We start from the raw sequence: 13,647 nt of genomic DNA, 5'->3' as shown, positions 1-13,647 counted from the left end.
CGGTTCTCGAAACTGAAACATTCCGGCTTCGGAAACGAGACCTTATAACCAGGCCACCTCAGCCTGAAAAAAAAAGCTAAAGAAGTCCCCTGATAATATTATGATTCAAAAGTAAACTGGCTTGTTATTTTTGAAAAGAAGTTTATTTGAATAGAAAATAATCCTTTAAAAACGAATATTTTCCTCATATTGATTTTAATAAAGAAGCTAGGCACAAGTTAACGGGACAGACGTCACCTTCGTTATTTAACACATAGTTTTCTTTTCGGTTAGCTACATTTGAATTAATAAAACTAACTAATATCAACAAACAATAAAATGAACTTTCAGTTAAAGTTCACTGAAATAGCTGTTGTGTCCTTCATATAAGAAAATATCGAATCAACTTGTTATTTCCTTTATTTATTGTTCCGCATCCTGGTATAGGGGTAACACGTCTTCCCCGTGATCTGGGCGTTCCAGTCACGGTTCGGGCAAGGTTGTTCTTCTTCTGTGTTCTATCTGTGAGGTTTGTGAACGTGCCCCCCTGTAAAAAAGGGTTGTGCAAGCGAATGTGATGCATAAATAGATAGGACGAACTCTTGCTCCTAGATGGCGCTACTGAAAAACAAGAGACGCTCCCTCCGCATAAAATTTCTGACTTTGTCAGCGGGCTTGTTTATGACAAGTGCCATAAGAAACAACAACAACATTCATTTATTGTTTCCATCAAAATACATATCCAATCTTGAAACCTCTAGTGGCTGTCCTCTGTCAGTTGTATGGGTATATATGGAAAGGCTTACTGAAAAACTAAAATAAAAGAAAAATACATGTTTAAAACATCGCAATAACAGTATCACAATATAGCTATACAAAGCAGAATATGCTTGGTGACCAGCAATGGGTTCAGGGAATTCGATGTAAATTGTCATCGAGGTTCGGCGTACCTTTTGTATTATTAATCACTATGCAGGGAATTCATCAACAATTGACAAACAATTAATTTATTATCTTCTTCTCTTATTCGAATTTCCACCAGGCACAAGTGTAAAATGAATTTTGAACCTAGTGCTATTATTTGCTAAATATAAATGTTGTGCTCCTATACAAATAGATTTTAAGCTATCGAAGTATCGTCATTTGAGCAAATTACAGTTCAATGAATTCAAAACCAAATAAAAATATTTGACAAATGAAGAAGATTTTGAACAATACTGATAGATATATCTGGCTATAAGACAAATCATGTTTAATATCTATACAACCAAGCTACACTCATTGGCGACTCATGAAATCACTTGTTCTAAGGTGTCAAATCTAACAGACCCATTTAAATGTCTTATAATGTAAAGTATAATAATTCTTAATTTCATCTGTCTTAGTTTATATATTTATATATAATATATGATGTTGACTGAGAAATCGTGAAATGGATTTGTCCTTTAAACCAAATATTTATTATTTTCTGTCGTGACTTATGGTACTTTACAAGCCCGTTGACAGTTATCAGTCATGATTTAAGCCGAGGGAGCATCTTTTGTTTCTTCAGTAGCGCCAACTAGGGTCAAGGTTATGACTTAGCTACTCAAGCGTCGCAGCCCCTACGGGGTGGATTGCATTCATGCATTTCATTCACTCAACCACCTGAATCAGAGAACTATCACCTCTGAATCGGTACCCCCAGTGGTGGACTTTGTGACCATGACAGATTTATATGTGTGCCAGCCATCACACACACACACGGTGAGTCTTCGATCGGCGGGGTTCAAACTCACAAGGGATGCAAGTCCAACGCTCTCCAACCAGACTAACTCGGCCTTCATTGGCAGGAAGAAGTTTCATCCTTTCGATAATACTAAAGATTTGCTAGATTTGACTTGGAAATATTAATAGAATATTATCATCGATATCACAATGAAAATCAATGGGATTTCTATTCCAAAACTGTGGATACTTCGGTCAAGGCCGCGAATATCATGATTACTTAGATTTATATTTTCTCAGTCTTGTGCATGAAAGTCGTGTTCTTTGTAGTATAGTAAAAAATAATAATAATAATAAACTCGGAATGAAAACAAAATTTCGAATATAACTACTATTGTTATAACAGGATCACATAGAAAAGGCTATTCATTTGATTCGTCGCGCTTCTGCGATATCATGTTTACATGTATACTAACTATAAAACAACAGATATTCAGTCCTTTGAATCCGCATTTTATTAAAAAATTTATTTTAAAAAAAATCTTTAATTTAGATGCTGTTGTTGTTTCTTGTGGCACTTGCCACGGACAAGCCCGCTGTTCAAAGACAGCCGATTTAAGCCTAAGGGGGAGCGCCTCTTGTTTTTATCGTAGAGCCAACTTGGGCCAAGAGTACGACTTGACTACTCACGCATGACTCATTCGCTTGCGCAACCCCTTTTTACAGGAGGGCACATTCACTCATCTCACAGATAGAACAGGAAGAACAACCACGGCCAAACCGGGACTCGAACCCGGGACGCCCAGATCACGGGGAAGATGTGCTACCCCTATGCTAGGACGCCGGCATAATTTAGATGCTTAAAATGTGTATTAAATAGTATTTATTTAAGTCGTTGTTAAGTTCGAATTATCGCGTTTATGTGTATTTGGAAGTATAGATCGACAGACAAACAACCCTTTTTCAGGTATGGTTCAAAATTTGATAAGAATTTACAAATATGTTATCAAAACCAGATTGATTTTATTGTTAACCAAAATACTTTTCCAATACCAAAGTGCTTTTATTGTTAATTTAAACAAATTTTACTATCCAATCAAATCATTCAATTGCGTATTTTTACCATTGTTGAGATAAGTGATTTCATTTTTTGGACATAACTCGAAGTAGAATTTGTTCTTCTGCTTTCATTTCGTAGTATGTACCTTATTTAATTTGGACGAAGATGATTTCTAAGTAAATTGAATAAAACTGAATTCATATTTTTCTGTCTGTAAAGTCTATTTCGGTCAAATAACAAGGAAGAATTTAGATAAATGTATTCTATATTAATAATTTAGCAGCCTAGAAAGTTAAAAATGACCTCTATATAAAAAGAAAACTCACTAATTGTTCAAAATCATTTATTTATAATTTTAAAAAAATGGGAAAGGTGGAGGCAAAGAAGATGTAAGTTGGGGTTGTCCTATCTAAAACAGCATATTTGGCCATTTAAAGTTCGACAAATAATAGGTCTTTAACAAAGACCTATTAGTTTAGAAAAAATTCTAAAAAGTTAATCACATTTTATTATTGTTTAAATATCTATTAATTGACCATTAATGCGAGTGTATAAATGGAAAAAAAAATCCCTTTTTCCCCCATTCACCCTTCGTGTAAAAGTTCGTTTTCTAAGCTGGAACATCGTTAATGCAGTTTCGATTATAAATCAAGCTAAAGCTGTTGAAAGCTCTAATAGCTGTCCTTGGTTGTCATGGCTATGTTTTGTACTATAGAACGTGCGATTGCTTAGAACGCCCTCTTGAATTAAGTTTTCAATAAACATGTGACGGTTCATTCATTTTTCTTCTTGTTGCAGTTATTTGCTCTCTAAGTTCTGTATCGTCGATTTTTATCCAATGCTCAATAAAAGTAATGAAAGAGCTTTCATTGATCGAACCTTACTCTATATATCTGTTCCATGTCATCATAAATATAAATAACATAAATAAAGTGAGAGCGAGTATACAAAAATACGCCGTCGATAACTGTTATTTTCCAAGTTTGTCTTTGCCGTATTCTCCTTTGAAAGGGTTTATTTGGCGGAAGTTTTAAAAGCTATAATTTTTTTTTCTAGATGTTATTTATGACTTGTATTTAAATTCTACAGAAACGTTTTCGACTTTTAATACACAATAGAATTTCGTTATTTCGAAGTCGAAGGAATTCCATTAAATGTTCATATAACTCAAAGATTCGAATTAAAAAAAAATAACATTGGATCTAAAACTGTGCTCAGCAAAATAAAATAACTTTGACTCTAAAAATCATAATGAAGATTAATTTTGAAATTCCAAACGATTTTCATAAAATATATATTATTAATAGATAAACCTTGGTTAATTATTAAAAAATAAAATGATAATGATAGAAATGTTGATAGTTTTAAAATTATTATTTCAATAAATAATTTTATGTACCTTGGACACAATAATTGTACATAAAGCATTAAAATAAATCATAAAAATGTTGATAATTTTAAAGTTTAAATTTTTTTGACAATTACAGTATTTACTTTTTGCACACCTCGTGTAGGAGAAAGTAGAATATTATTTATGTGGGAGAAATTTAAAAAAGGACAACCCATTTCAGTAAAATATCTTACTTCTATTTCTATCAAAAAATTCAGTGTGCTAATTTTTTTTTTATTTTAATATCGCATCAGCAAATTAAGAATATCAATTGAAAAACAATGAAATAATTTACTTAACAGAAGAAAGACAGTAATTTATCTGATGGTTTTGAAACCATTTCTTGCCAAATTAAGCCCGGTTATCGTTAAAAAAAATGACCGTCTGTTAAACTTATTTGATACCACAGAATAACAATTAGATTACAAAAGACACCAAATAATGTATTTCTACATGAGCAATAGAAAATTCAGTTGCAAACAGATAAAAACATAATAAGATGTGAAAAATCGAATTCAAAGTGGGAACTGTGAAACTTTTTACAGCTACGAGTAGTTTCTAAGACTAGATTCTGACAAATGTATATTACCATTTCGTGCTCTAGATCATTGAATTCGTTCTCTGAACATTTGTAACAGTTTTTCTGAAATTTAAAAAGATTATAATACCTAGAATCTAAAAATGATAGATTGTTTAAAACTGTACTCACTAAGAAAACCGTAAAAAATACATGAATTATGCCATTTTATGAAAATTAAAATTATAAAAAATTATATTTTCTTACTGAACCGATTATTGAATAATTTAAATAATGAATTTTTTAAGAGATTATGTTTTACTAACAGATCATTCATTACATAGGTAAAATTTTCGATTCATTTTCCAAATAGAAATTTTCTCATACATTTTAGAATAGAAGAAATTAATATAAAAATTAAAAGACTGAATCACTTTTCAGAATCCAATTACAAAGTAACATATCTAAAGATACATTTTTACACTTTTTTTATTTTGTTTTTCATATTTGAATTTCGGATTTTGCACTCGGAGGTTTTCCGAGTGCTAAGTCCTTGTATAAGGTGAATAATTATGCATCGAATTGCCTTTCTTAGTGCATAAGGTCTATTATGTATTTTCAGATTCCTAAACGAATTTCAATTGATGTATACGAGATAAACCAGATTTGGATATCAAAATGTCACATTTTTTACTTTTTCATATAAGAAGTACAGAAAAATTTTAATCATCAAAAAATTCGTACTCGAGATTTTGACAAAACGTTTTACTTCCTCCATATTTCAGACCTCCCTGTGTTCGAAAAATACATTTTTATCATGCCTCTCTGTCGGTTTGTGGAGGGCCGCTTTGGCCTGTTGGTAAGGTCTCGGCTTCGGAACCGGAGGGTTTCAGGTTCGAGACCGGATTCCACCGTCGTGTAAGCGTTTGGTGCACGTTAAACGTCCTGGCCAAACGTCCTCCCGCTGGTGTGGCGTGGTGTGTAGAGGGGGGTGCCAGCTCAGGTGTCGTCCACGTCATCTGACCACGGTTCAAAATTACGAGGTCCGTCCCAAAATAGCCCTAGTGTTGCTTTAAATGGGACGTTAATATAACTAAACTAAACTAAACTGTTGGTTTGTGAATAGGTTTAGATTACACAAACACTTTTAATTAGAATACTGACATTTGCTATATAGACTTAAGCCAAAGTTGTAGATTTCTGTCACGTTTTGAACAAAATTCCTTCAGACGAATTTGGTCTATATAATTATTCGAGCACAAGTAAAACCGATAATTACAAAATATAAGGAACTAGTCAGATGAAATTTGGCATACAGACTTAGTATCTAAATTGAAGATTATTATAAAAGTTTGAAACAATTCTGTCAAAGGATTGATTGTATGTAAGTCTGTAGATAGAATCAACCCTTTTACAAGCATATATTTCGTATGCTTGTAAACACGATGACTTATAAACTAGTTAACATAATGAAATCAATGGTATTCGGTATGTTAACTAATGATTAAAATTATGGTTCCATGTCAAATTTTGGTTTTAATTGGTCAAAAAAGCGTTCAAAATACACAAACGTACAATAGCTTCTTTAAATAGGCCATATTCGCAAATAAAAATCTATATTTCGTAATGCTTATATCATGCATTACATTCGCGGTCTTTCCCAAACTCCGCAATTTTATAGGGAGTTAAAGGGATATGATCTTTTTACAGAAGATGCGAGAAAGTTTCAGGTAGATCGCTACGACTGGTTTGTAAAAAGAATTTAAATTTATTTTGAAATAATAATAGGAATTTGAAAACAATCATTATTTTGCTATTTTACGATATTAAAAAAAATTAACATAATATATAAACAAAAAATATATTATTTTGTAGATAATCTAGACTGTAGATAACTTTAACTTCGAAAAAACTTTTAACTAAATTTTTAAAAACAAGATTTGGTATTTAATCTAACAGCACCGTTTATCCTAATCATAATATTTCTAACAAATTTGAAGAAATAGGCTGATATCAATGCTTTAAACCAGGATATTAATAAGTTTAAAAAAATAAGCTTTAAAAACTTATTTTATTATGTTTTAATCTTTTTATTTTATTTCAGTAATCTGAACACACGTGCCGACATTTCAACCTTCAGTTTACCCTAATTCATTTATTCTATAAGCACTTCATTTGAAAACACATTCCCCTGATCGTATCAGCTAACATTTTAACATACAGTGTCCGGCGACCATTTAGCGGAATTATTAACCCTTCCGCATCACTTATCGCTCGGAGCACTGCTGTGCGATTAAAGCAGGCGTCCGATTTTACGGTACTTGGAGCTCAGATCACAAGCTTACTTATGAAGTGATCCCTTCAGTTGTTGTAATTGAAACTGCTCACATCCATCCAAGCGGTTCGCAAGAGATTTAGATATGAGAATATATGCTCTGTAGTTTCCATTTCACTTCGATGCCTAGCTAAATATTTGCAATATATGCAAGCGCTGACTCTGAAATTGACATTTTATGTACACATCTGCACTCATTTCTTTAATAATTTCGCTATGAATGCGTTTATTTATAAGAGTTAATCGGGTGTTTTTACTTTTATGTATGAGCTATACAAAGAGAAGGTATTGTAATCTTCAAGAAATTCGGACTCAAAATTTTGTCTAATAATATTTAGATCTCAATGATTTCGAATAACGCATTTTTTGGAATATGCTCATCTATTTGTGAACACGATAGACAAGCGTTTCGAGCTAGATGAATGAAATATGGAATAAACACTTTACACGTAATTTGTCGATTTTTATCGAGTTCCATTTAAAAGAAGACTACTTGTCGAGCTGTCTGAATATAAGTGAACACGATAGTTATAAAACATAAAGAGTTGCATCATTTGGCTCACAAGTTTTTCATCTTAAATTTAGATTCCTATCAAATGTGAACAGAATTCATCAAGGGGTTGACTGTGCGTTGAGCTATACTTATATTTGCATTTAAATGTGATAGTTAAAAAAATAGAACATTTAGATAAATAAAATTTTGTTCACAGATTTAGCATCTAAAGTGTAAAAATTCTTTTTAAATTTTGAACCGAATTTATGAAAGGCTGTATAACTCATAAAAGCAATGAATTAAATCTGGTATGTAGTCTTCTGACCGCAATTGTATCTCTATGAGAAATTTTGGTTTCCATTGATTAGAAAAAAAGACGTCCAAAATACATATTCTTTTTTTCGGATACCAGTGCAATAACGGCATGCTAAGGATCAATGGCCAAAAATCGTACTATGTTCCGTAAAAAATGCTTTCTCCATGCCAAATATCCATGTTTCCTAGTTACTGTTCACCAATGCCATGCAAAGTATTCACGGCCTTACCCAAGGTCCAAAATTTTATACGAGGAGCGCGGATAGCATTATTTTGATAAGATGCAAGAAATTTTTGAGAAGTCTATTCCTGCAGGTTTATATATAGATTTAAAGGAAAAGAGGCAATACTGGCGCTTCTATGTGGGTCTGGGGAACATTAAGGCTGACGTCTTGGAGCAAGCATTCTCCCTTTGGTGTGATGTAGACGATTACAGACTGCTCAGGTTATAACAGCGGTTCAAAATTACGCGGTTCGTTACAAATTGTCACTGCTATTCCTTCAAAACGGGATATAAATACAAATAAGCTAAATTTAAATGAAAAAATGGAAGTATTTTAATTGAATTCAAATCAGAATTTGTTTTCAGTTGTGATTTTTCGAATAATCAGCAATAAAATTACGATTTTTTTTTTTTTTTTTTTTTTTTTTTCTTAAAGCGACCGTTAACATATTCTAATTTCGCGGTCAATTTTGAATAGGAAATTTTTTTTTCTATTCCTCTTTATAAATTTTTTTTAAATGTTACATTTGACTTTGAACTTAAATTGGAATTCGAAAAGATTCCTTTTTCTAATGAATAGGGAAAAAATTCAGTTGATTTCAAATCCAGTTTGTAACAGAATTTTTTTTATATTCCTTTAACTAAAAGAAGGAAAAAAAATAAAAGAAAGATTAAAAAAAAGGAAACTTTTATATTGATTTCAAATTCAATCTGTATCGAGAGATTTTATCTGCTACTTAAATAATTAGAAAAAAATCAGTTTTATTCTATCAAATCCAATTTGTGATTTTAAAAAAAAATCCTTCTTCTAATAATTAAAAACGAAAAATTTAATTTATTCTACTTCTATAACTTTTATTATCAAAAGTTTCTTCAAGATCAGAGGACAAGTGTTCGATTCCATATCACATCTGTTCAGTATATAAATCATCTCTAAAATTCAAAGGTCCTTAAATGTCGCAGTAAAAATAATTCGACATGAGAATTAAAATTCATCCATAGCGGAATTTGTCCCTCAAATTAACATGGCAGATATTTTTATAATTTTGGACCGAAAGGACTTCATCGTAAATTCACAATTTCGAATCCATTTCCATCGAAGAATTGACATGTAAGCTGGCCTGGGGCGCACTAAATCCCTGATCGAGGGCAGATGTCCTTCCCCACCACTGTTGTATTGAAACCTGGAAAGAGAAGTTCCGACCCTTTTCGCCAATCGACCACAGTTTGAAAATGCAAAGGGGTCGCGATAACCTGGTGGTAAAGTCTTAAGGTGGGTTCACACGAGGCTAACAGTTCCGCGAAATGGTTGTCCCGACGGGACAACCATTTGCCATTGTCCCGTTGCAGTCACGTGATTTTCCTGAAGCAGGCGTGACCTTCTATTGCGCGCAATAGTTGGCTTCGTGTGAACCCACCTTTAGATTCCGAATTATTGTATTCCAGGCTCGAGATTCGATTCCATTGTAGAACCATTGCATAAGCAGTTTTGATGAACATTGAATCTCTTGTGACCGAATATCCACCTACTGGTGAGGTGCAGAAGTTTGGAAAGGGAAGTATCAGATCAGGTGTCATTCAATTCATCTGGCCGTGATTCAAAATTAGGAGGTATGTGTCAAAATAGTCCCAGATTGATTTAAAACGTAATATTTATATAACTAAGCCAAATTCTGTAATTGCACCGAAATTCACAAAAAGAAATCAATCATAAATATTATAAATTTTAAATACATGTGAATTGAAGGAGAAAAATCTGAAATTTATTATATCTGCTTCAATTGAAGTTAGTATTTAAGATAATAAAGTAATGACACCTCGTGTGTTCCTCAAAGTTAAAGGATTAAAGGATCTTTTAAACTCTGAATAGCTATTAAAATTTTTATTTGTTTTCATTCCATATAAACAGAAAAAGAAGCTATGACGTAAATTTTTATTTGAAAGAAACTAGTACAAAAAAAATCGAATAATCTTTTATCTGATATGTAATAAATGAATTTCAAAAAATTTTATATGTGATTAATACCAATATTTGCAAATTCATTTGTTCTAATTTATTATAAGAACGAATAAAATCATAATAAACCTTATTTATTATTTTCTTACATGCTTCGTTCTGCTTCAGAGTCCAAACTCTTAAATATCAGCTATTCTATTTTGATCTAGATGCTTCTTAAATCTAATGTTTAAATTTTATGAATGAAAAATTTAGAAATACGAGAGGAATATTTTAAATTAATTATATCAAAATTAAAAAGGTATAAATTAATAAAAATTACTCAGTTTTATGTCACTTATCATATTCGTTTAACTTCCAAAATGCCTAATTGTATACGTATATACTAATAGACTGTTTAAGCAGAAAAAAAAATTAATATTTAATTTTTATTTCTCATAATTTCTTTTTCAATTAATTTGGATGTTGTGATCAAATTTCTTAACAATATGCTGACATCAATGTTCTCATTTAAGTTAAAATTGATGTACATGCATTACGCCGAGATTAGTTATATTTCTTTACAGTTTCCTAAGTTTTAGCACTCAGATTTTGTTCTGAAGTTAAGACTAAGAATCCAGTAACGTGATTGGCTGCTTTTCAGCCTCAAAGAGGTCACGTGAGCCAAACGACTCCCGAGTACTGTCACTTACTCTATCTCATCGCAGTTGCGCGGGCGAGAACCGCTAGAGGCAGGATTCACTCCAACTTGCTACTTGATTCAGTTAAACGTGTGATCCGTAAAGAAAATATCTATTTTTATTGGTTCGAGAAAAAACACAGAAGGATTTTTTTTCGAAGACCTTTGTTATTCTTGGATTCCTTTTTTTGATGTGTTCTCTGTGCCCTATAGGAGCAATGTGAAGTTTGTGTGGCAAAGTTAGTTTTACATGTTTGAATTTTCAAAAATTTTACTGGATCTCCAAAGTGGGGGAAGTTCTGCTTTATTATTTATTTATGTTGTGTTCGAAAAGATTTGAAATTTATAAATTTGAAGATTTTATTTATTACGTTAACACCAAGTTCCTAGAATTCATGTGACAGTGCTGATTTCCTAAGGAAATAGAGCTTTTTTTCTTTGGATTTTCTGAAGTTTTATTGCATTAAAGGTCTTCATTGGAGAAAAATATATTCAATCGAAACAACTCAATTTCTCCTATTTCCAATTTACTACAAAAGAAATCAACAATTCTTTTTTTAATCGAATAATTGAATGTAATTTAAATGAATGATGACGAGTTGTAACATTGTTTAAATGGAAATCATAAAGCCTAAAAAGATCTTTTTGGCCATTTTGATTTTTGAGAATTTCAATTCAAGGAAATTATTAAATGTTTGTCCTATAATGTGTGTTTCATTTCATTGGATTCTTTCGGAAACTGGAAAATTACTTATTATTGTGGTTAATTTGCTTAGATATTGATAAAAATCAGGTATAATATTTGATAAATACTCTTTAAATACATAAAACTCTTATCCCCGTGTAACTTCAATTTTTTTTTTTTAATTATAAACTATTTATGAGAAAAACGTTAATACAATTTTGAAAGAACTAATAATTGTTTTGATAAGTAAAAGTTATGTGTAAAAGAAAAACTGATATTATTCTTTATATTTCATGTTATATTAAAATATACACTTTAATATAAAATAAGAATTCACATTTTAATTGTTGATAACACCAAAATTTTTTTTATTTGTATTGAATTTTATTTTTGCCGGAATTTTCTTGTTTCGGAATTTTAAAAGTGTAGTTTGAAATATTAATTATTTTTTTTTCTCCACTCAAATGCTCTAAACTCCATTTTATTAGATTACTCTTTAAATTTTTTGGTAAATTTTCTATTTTACTACTGCAAAAAATAGACGTATATACCATTTTTATCTTATTTATTATTAGTTCAATCATAATATGGTTAATGAATGATTTCTCTTAGCTGTAATTAATTGTAAACATACGTTTTATTTTAACAAACAAATGTGTCTTCGCATGTATAAAAAATTCGATTTAACAAATGCAGTGATAACTTTGAAACATGAATTACGATGTTGTGATATTTAAATCGTTAGTTGAGGGTAGAAATATTTATTCTAAAGGAAAAAGAAGTCTTTAAATTTAGTATTTTAGTAAATATGCTTGAACTAACTAAACATTTAAAATATATTATAGAGTAATTAGTAAATCTTATGAGAGTTATATTTAAACAAAAATGTCTATGATATATATTATATAAGTCATATTCTTTTTAAATATTTAAGAGATTATAATATTACAATAAAAATAAATATATATTGAATAGATGTGCTATTAATCTAATTTATCATATTCCCATTTCTATGGCTAAAATATTATCGTGATTTGGTTTTCAAGATCCAAAATCTCTTTAACGAGCTTCGTAGGATTATATTGCGTAGGAAACAAATAATATTTCCTTCCCAATATTTCTAAAACCTTATATTTGATGCAGAATACATATTTATGAAAAAACTATTTCTCCCACTGAAATTATACAGCTGGTGAAATGCATCTAAAGCCCTCTCCAATGCATACATTTTTATTGGATATTCAACATGTACAGTAACTTACTCCTATATCTTGAAGTAGGAAATGATATTCAAGGAATAATTCTCGCATCCATTTTCCCTAAAATAAGGCGAAGTTCTTAAACCTTTGCCTTTTTAGGACTGGGAAAGATATAAGAAATCTATATATAGTTAGAAGTAAGTTTCACATTTTAGCTCCCTTTTCAACTTATCTATTTGAATGTCTTTTGAAATTATTGAATATTTATGCTAAGGCAGCTTTTCAAAAAGTAAGACTACTTTTTATTGAAATTAACTATTTAAATTTCTATATTGTGTAGGAGTTTTATGCTAATGCATGTGCCTTTTACAGGACATTATATTACTTTTCAGTTTAAGGGCTTTATTGTAAATTATAGATTGAGTTTGTTTCTGATGTTTTTTTTTCTTCTTATTTCATATTGTTTTCTTTGCATTAATTATCGATAGATTCTGATCGTTTATCTGAGTGACAGCCGCTACACACGTACCTAAAGTTGTACAGTGCAATTTATCAATTGCTTAAATGCCATTACAGTCTTTTAGATTATGCAATTATATTCTGAATTATATATCTATAACAATGTGTACGAAATATAGCAGAATAAGTTTAAACTGTTGCAGTAATTTGATGCATTAGTTCATTTTCACGAATTCCTTTTGTAGAATCGTTTATAAGCAACTATCTATTCAAAAGCATTTCCGAAGAATTTCTTTGGGTATTAAAATCCTGCACATAGTTTAGTTCTTTGAATGGTAACGTATTTTCTCTAAGCGAATTGAATTTGCTGTCCTATGATGAAGCGTTTTCAATTCTATCTGGAAAGCAGCTGGCTTTGAAGGAAGAATATAATCTCTTCAATTTTCGCTTTTCAGATATTTGCATCTTTTCTTCTATCTTGGAACGAGTTTATCAAAGATATATTTTGCTCAAGATTCATAAGAATAACTGATTTTGTTTACGGCAGTTGAGGAAATACTGGTAGTTTATATTCGAAATAAGTTATGGTAGCGACTGGCTAAATGAAAAAATTATAGAGTGTCTATAGTCGGAATTTCTTTCTAAGAAT

At 30.7% G+C, this 13,647-nt stretch overlaps 1 protein-coding gene across 1 annotated transcript in view; it reads left to right on the top strand.

The window, feature by feature from the left end:
* Positions 1 to 13,647, top strand: part of LOC129969275 (potassium voltage-gated channel subfamily KQT member 4-like) — a 355,767-nt gene that overhangs the window by 146,862 nt on the left and 195,258 nt on the right. The window lies entirely within an intron of this gene.

Source organism: Argiope bruennichi, chromosome 5 (assembly GCF_947563725.1).
Source record: "Argiope bruennichi chromosome 5, qqArgBrue1.1, whole genome shotgun sequence".
NCBI classification, from domain to species: Eukaryota; Metazoa; Arthropoda; class Arachnida; order Araneae; family Araneidae; genus Argiope; species Argiope bruennichi.
Note: the sequence above shows the minus strand (reverse complement) of the source record. Positions and strands in the feature narration are given on the sequence as shown.